The sequence below is a fragment of the Manis pentadactyla genome, chromosome 2, assembly GCF_030020395.1.
Source record: "Manis pentadactyla isolate mManPen7 chromosome 2, mManPen7.hap1, whole genome shotgun sequence".
In the NCBI taxonomy this organism is placed as follows: Eukaryota; Metazoa; Chordata; class Mammalia; order Pholidota; family Manidae; genus Manis; species Manis pentadactyla.
In genome coordinates this window covers 157,774,296-157,781,982 of record NC_080020.1, presented here as the reverse complement: position 1 = coordinate 157,781,982, position 7,687 = coordinate 157,774,296, and positions in this window count along the sequence as shown.

The window sequence follows — 7,687 nt, the reverse complement described above, 5'->3', positions numbered from 1 at the left end:
CCTGTCTGTCCCACTTACTGTTGAATCCCAAGGGCCCAGTGCCAAGACAGACAAAGAGTAGGTACTTACTATCTGCTGAATGAGTAAACAATCAAAGCACAGGCAGTTATTCACAACTAACTGATATATCTTCCTGTACAATCTTGCAGCACAGAAAACTATGCATATGGACATCCCATTTTTCTTAAATCTATGTAGTCAATGAACAAAAATTTAATGAACACTCCATAGCAAAGCTCCAGATTTACAGAACAATGAGCCCTATTCTCTCTATTCCAGGATATTTTTTATATGTAAATTCTGGATTGGAAATAGAGACATGTGATGACCTCCATATGCCCTAGGTACACTCATTTCTAAATATTTTATGAACCCCACTAATATATATATTTTAAACAATAAATTGTCTTTCAAAGAATTTAAAAGTCAATTTAGAAAAATATTTATAATTTCTAATACTCTTCATTCCTTTATACCATTTCATTTTGTCCACCCTAAGAACTTACATTAGTATGTCCTATTTAAATATTTTTTAATTTATAGTTTTTAATAAATGTTTTATGAATGTATTTATATTTATATTTATAAAATTAATTTTATTAATCTGAGGGCAAAAGAGTCTCTCAGCTTTTGTTCGTATAAAATTGCCTTTATTTTTTCCCTCATTTGTGAAAGGTACTTTCACTGGTTACCTAATTCTACATGGACAGTCCTTTAAAGAAGTCTTTCCATTGTCTTATGGTTTCTGACAAGAAGTAGGCAGCTGTTGGTAGGCTTATTTCTCTGTGTATAATGTAATGTGTCTTTTGTTTCTGTCAAGTTTCTCTTGCTCACTGATTTTCAGAAATTTGACTGTGATGTGTCTGGGTGTGTTTTTCTTTGTGTTTATCGTGCTTGGGGTTCATTGAGCTTCTTGTATCTGACCTTAGTTTTCATCAAATTTTGAAGTTTCTGCTGTTATTTGTTCAAAAATGTTTTCCATTCTTCCTTCCTCCACCAAACCACCTCTTTGAAGTCCAATTACATGTATATCAAACTGTTTCATATTGTCTCATTCTGTTATTTTGTTTTCTTAATTTTTTCCCCTCTGTGCTCCATTTTGGATACTTACTCTTGCTACATCTTCAAGTTAACTAATGTTTTCTTCTGCAGTGTCTTACTGCTTTTAATTATAGAAAGTGAATTTTTTATTTCAAATATTATATTATTCAGTTCTAGAAGTCCCATTCTTTTTTTAAAAAAATTTTTATTAAGGTATGATTGATATACACTCTTATGAAGGTTTCACATGAAAAAACAATGTGGTTACTACATTTACCCATATTATCAAGTCCCCACCCACACCCCAATGCAGTCACTGTCCATCAGTGCAGCAAGATGCCACAGATCCACTATGTGCCTTCTCTGTGCTACACTGTTCTCCCCATGATCCCCCACCCCATGTGTACTAAACATAATACCCCTCAATCCCCTTCTCCCTCCCTCCCTACCCGTCCTCCCACACCCCTACTCTTTGGTAACCACTAGTTCCTTCTTGGAGTCTGTGAGTCCGCTGCTGTTTTGTTCCTTCAGTTTTGCTTCATTGTTATACTCCACAAATGAGGGAAATCATTTGGCACTTGTCTTTCTCTGCCTGGCTTATTTCACTGAGCAAAATGTCCTCCAGCTCCATCCATGTTGTTGCAAATGGTAGGATTTGTTTCTTTCTTATAGGTGAATAGTATTCCGTTGAATATATGTACCACATCTTCTTTATCAGTCACATTCTTTTTAAAAAAATATCTTCCATTTCTCTCCTCACTTGTTTTCTCTTAAATACATACACTTCTTTATAATAACTGCTTTAAATCCCTGTTGGCTAATTTCATCAATCTATACTTTCTGATTATGTTTCTTTTGACATTGCCTCCTGACAAAAGACCCTACATTCCTGCTTCTTGGAATGTCTACCAATTTTCGGTTGGATGCTGGACATGGTGGATCTGATGTCACTGATTGTATGGATTGTGTTGTCTCTTTAAAGAGCATTCAGCTTTATTCTGGCATGCTGTGAAGTCATTTGTGGTTCAGTTTTGTCCTTTTAAAGCTTATTTTTAAGCTTTGTTATGTCAGATAGAGAGTAGTACTTAGGTGAGGGATACTTTAAACCTGCTATTAAGCTGTGGCCTTTCTGGAGTCTCTGCTGAATACTGAGTCAATGAGAACTCTCCCTACTGGCTGTAGGAAGCCTAAACAATTCCCAGCATTGGAAGAGTTCCTGGAACAGTATAACTCACAGCTCCCCAGCCCTCTTTACCCAATCTTTTGGAGTTTCACTCTACAAATTCACATTTTAGTATTCAAAGGAGGCTCAAGGGGACCCCTAACACATATTTCTGGAGTTCTGTTTCTGCTAGCTCAGTCCTCTTCAGAACTCTGCCACACAGCTGCCTCTGCCTCCAACTTCCATCTTTGCCTCCCCTGGTGGCATTGCTGTGCTCTGCCTGGAATCCTCCTCCACACTGTGGCCCAGCATGTAACCACAGGCAGAACGCTGGAGTGAGTATGGGGCTTCCCTAATCAGTCTTCTTATCTTAGAGATCGATGTCTTTCATGGCCTGTAGTCCAATGCCTCAGAGTAATTTCACACATTTTTCCAGTTTTCTAGCCGTTTAAGGTAAGGAGATAAATCCAGTCCCTGTTACTACATCATGACCAGAAAGAGAAGTCCTGTTCAGTGGCTTTCACTGGGGAAATAGAGGCATGTGTATAGGTGAAGTTAGTGTAGTACAGGGCCTGAATAGAAAAGGGATGCCTGGAAAAGCAAATGCTTAGGGGAAGGAGGAGAGCAGTCAAGATTGGGAAGTGGAAAGGTAGACAGATAACCCTTCTCTGCAACAAAAATAAGGTAAAAACTGATTTAAAAAAACCAAACTAAACTAAACTAAAAACCTCAGTATGTTTGGAGATCACAAAACAGAAGAGGACTGGGAGGGGGTCTTGGAAGGAGCAGATAGGCAAGCAGGCCAGTTCTGTTCCTTCAGTCCTGCACACCAAAACTGGAATATTCAGGAAAATCATATGTTGAGGAAAAGGAAAACATTCTTTTTCCCTTCATTTCTTAACATTATTATGGGACCAAACAGCTCCTATGATGGTTTATACATAATTCCCAAAATAATTCTCTTAACATCCTACATATAACTCTGAACTGAACTGGTAGTACCTTTGTCCTGATTATCTGGACCCAATAAGTATCTGGCACCAATTCCAAAACCAAACTAAACCCTGGTACATCTGGTATGTCAGCAAAACACACGCACGTGCACACACACACTTAAAATGGACTCATAGACCCAGAAACATACATAATTACTATTTTGAATTTGGAACAAGAAATTTCATCCTTCAAGTTAAACAGGTTATTTGACTGAGGAGACAACCAAATCCCATATATAGGGCCATGGTATAATGATAATAACTTAAAAACTCCAAGCCAGTCTTAGCGCAGTTGCAAAATGAATGAAAACCTTTGTGAGACCATCTTACTGCTTCCTAGGCCAACTATGTCCGTATCAGTTGTTTGCTAAACTTGCACTCAGCTCATCAAACGAAATCATAGTTTGGCCTTCTATTTATTTTTCCTCTGGCACTCATTTATTTTTATTAAGGTGTCATTGATATATAATCTTATGCTAAGTTTCACATGAACAACACTGTGGTTACTACCTTCCCCCTATTATAAAGTCCCCTCCACATACCTGTAACAGTCACTGTCCATCAGCATAGTAAAATGTTATAGAGTCACTATTTGTCTTCTCTGTGCTAAACTGCCTTCCCCGTGCTCCCCCATCTTTTGTGTACTAGTCATAATACCCCTTAATCCCCTTCTCCTTCCCTTCCCACCCACCCTCCCCAGCCCTCTTCCCTTTGGTAATCACTAGCCCCTTCTTGGAGTCGGAGTCTACTGCTGTTTTGTTCCTTCAGTTTTGCTTTGTTCTTATACTCCACAAATGAGTGAAAACATTTGGTACTTGCCTTTCTCTGCCTGGCTTATTTCACTGAGCATAATACCCTCTAGCTCCATCCATGTTGTTGCAAATGGTAGGATCTGTTTTCTTCTTATGACTGAATAATATTCCATTGTGTATATGTACCACATCTTTATCCATTCATCTACTGATGGACACTCAGGTTGCTTCCATATCTTGGCTATTGTAAATAGTGCTGCGATAAACATAGGGGTGTATCTGTCTTCTTGAATCTGTGATCTTGTTTTCTTCGGGTAAATTCCTAAGAGTGGAATTCCTGGGTCAAATGGTATTTCTATTTTGAGTTTTTTGAGGACCCTCCATATTGCTTTCCACAATGGTTGAACTAATTTACATTCCCAACAACAGTGAAGGAGGGTTCCCCTCTGGCACTCATTTTGATTACTTTTCTATCTAGCCTCTCTAACTACGATGCACTCAGCCTTGCCATGACACATTCTTCCTTTCTGTGTATCCTGAAGAGCTCATTGCCAGATTTTCAGTGTCTTCCTTCCTGGAAGTAGATGGCTTAGCCCTGTCTCCTAGACATCTAACAGGGTATTTTCTCAGTAAACCCTGGCTCCGTGTAAGAACGGCACACCCTTTGGAACATCTTGTGGACTCTCTCTGAGCCAGTGTTTGAGGGAAATAGCAGCCAAGGCCTCAGAGTAAAAACTGTTATTCAGTTTGCTATAGTGAGCTCTGGGGTACCACAGGCTCCAGATGCTTGAGGGAAAGTAGGTTCCTTTTCAGTGTCTATGTAGCTACAGACTTGCTCACACAACTCAGATGTGCAAAGGATTTTTTTGTAATCTATCTGGCTTCCTCCTGAACTCCCACTCAGTGATTAGCAGGTTTAAATGTCCAAACTGGTTTAAAAGCTTAGGAGGATCTAATCTCGCCCTTAAATGGTTATCTACGTGTGTGAGGAGGTGAAGCAGAGGATATGGTAGGAGTGGTTTTTATGCCTTGTTTGGCATTGGGATAGGAGGCCTTGTAACTGTGCTGGTCCTGGGGTGACTACTGGTTGATATCCGTTGTTCTGATAACTGACCACACCTGCTGGCCTTTCATGCTGTGTCTACAGCGGGGTGAACTGTAAGCCTTGTAGGGGGCTCCACCAACTATCCTCACTGACTTTGCATCTCCACTCTTAATAGCTGAAGCCCACAGGGGATTCCCTTCCCTGTTTTCTGCTGTGTTCACTTCATCTCATCACAGAGGGTACGCGTGCCACACAGGAACTGAGTGAGTCCCAGAGAATCAGGACATTTTTGGCGAATGCTCTCACAGAAGGTTGGCTGCCCATCGGTGATGGGATCTCAGCACTGCAGTCTTCTCCCAGAATCTCAGACAAGGAACTAAAGCTGTCATTACCCTCTAACCCAGGAAAACAACTCTAGACACACATCTGATGAATCCACTCTTCTTTTTTTCAGAATTCTCCAGGGACAGAAAGAAAAAGGCTTTCATCCTTCCCCCATTCCTCTTCTGCTTGGCCCTCCTTGAAGCGTAACTCTGGTCATTGATATTGAAGGGAGAATCAACATTAGAAAATCATTTCAAATCAGGTTATGGTATTACTGCAAAACCCCATTTTAGTGTCAAAGCTGAATATTACCTTTATTCTCTGTATACTTTTTAACCAGCCACAATAGTTTCTTCCTCTCCTTTATTCCGTCATCCATTTGGATGGATGTCAGAAGCCAATGAGACAAATAGTTTGCAAACTATTCAGAAAGACAGAAAAGAAAGCCCATTAATAACTTAAAAAGGAACACACCTTTTAAGGACTGTTTCTGATGCTACTTAGGGACAGGAGATGGATATCAGGGATGGAGAGAGGCTTGACTCACTTTTGGGAAAAGTGCTCCTGAGGATAATTAAAGACACTAATTATCCTTGAGAGACCTGCTGTGTTGCACGCCTGTAAGATCAATGGAAAGCTTGTTCTCAGTTACTGCTAATACATTCTATTTTGGAACTCTGCTTTGCTTTACAGGAACATTTCAGCCTTTTCTCTTCTTCGACTGCCATCAATAGGACAGTGGTGCCCATAATTCAATTCACCTTCCCCAGCTGATTGATTTATTATCTTAGAAACATCAGAGAAAGACCCATAAGCATTCTTTCCTACTTTTTAGGTACTCTATGTGTGCAAGGCACAGAAGGAGGTAATTGCAAGTGTATGAGCCTTTCTAAAGCATATCTAAGTTGAAATTTATCCAGTCATTAAATATTTATTGATGGAGTTTAAGAATTTGTCATAGTGAAAAAAAGTAGCCTACATGTACATATCATGGTGAATATTTAATGAATATCTACTGCCGGGCTATATTTATTTAATTCTGGTTGGTTCCCTACTTTAGCTTAAAGTAAAACTGTAACCACTTACAGAAACAAGTTCTTTATTCTTTCTAACCTTTGATTATCAAAAAGGGGGATTTAAGATCATCTTGTCTGAAGTCTCAAGAATTTAAAACAACTATGATTTTAATTCTTTAGATAAAATTAAAGATTTTTCTGCATGTAAACATGTCTTCAGTAGACCGGAAGCTTTGCTGTACAAGAGGTAGCCAGACCCAACAATCTTTGGAAAGCTAAAGTGAATATTTGAGGTCCTAAAAAGGATCTACTTACCACTCATTTCAACAAAATTCAGAATGTGTTTCTAAAGCCCCAGAAAAGAGTCTAGGAAGACCATGGAAAATAGTCATTCCTAGTTCTGATGGTGTGAAACCTGACAACCATTGCTTGAGAAGTTGTTGGATTAGCAAAATGAAACAAATTAGTTTAAACTAAGCAGGGGTAAAAATAAACAAACACCTACCAGAGGGCACTTGAGGACAATGGAATGAGGTCTTACGAGCTGCAAAGTTGGGGATTGCTGTTCTAAGTCTATGCCCTATGTGAACACTGGAAAGCAGTATGGTACTATAGTTAAAAATACTAGTTTGGGCCCAGGTAGGTATGTTTAAATCCTAGCTCCATCAGCTCTATGACCTTAGGCAAGCTGTCTGTCATCTCTAAATTGCTCACCTTTGAAATGGTGATGAGGGCCTCCCTCACTGGAATTTGCTGGGGTGGAATAATTGCCCCAAATACGAGCTATTGGGTTGGTGAGATGATGCATATAGATCCCCAAGCACACTGCCCCTACCCAACTAGCATGTATGGAGGTTTTACTGTAATTATAAACACTTTGGGACTCAAAAATGCTGAGGAGCCAGGTAGGTGTGCTATTGTGGGAGACCAACTACCAGCAATGAGAGGATGTTGGAGAGGGGCATGGTTTAATTTGAAAAAGTCAGATAACACTATGTCTACCATACCTTACATTTGTCCATTATAGTTTCTAAAATGTATCTTCTATACCTGAACATTTGATATCACCACAAAGCAGTGTGACTTCATTCACTTTTCAGTAAGTTTTATTCAAAACTTATGTCATATCCATCTGTGCAACTCAGCACCTAATAGCACATGTTAAGTGCTCAATCTTCCTTAAGTAAGTGTTGAATCCCCATTTTGTTGATGAGGAAAGTTGACTTGTCCAGTGTTACCTTGCACAGGAGTGTACGAGAAGTAGACTGTGTAAGTGCTCATGGAAGAAGTTTCTACAGAGTCCCTCAGTAGTAAATCCAGTAAAGAACTAGGCTTCCTTATTCGGGGCAGTG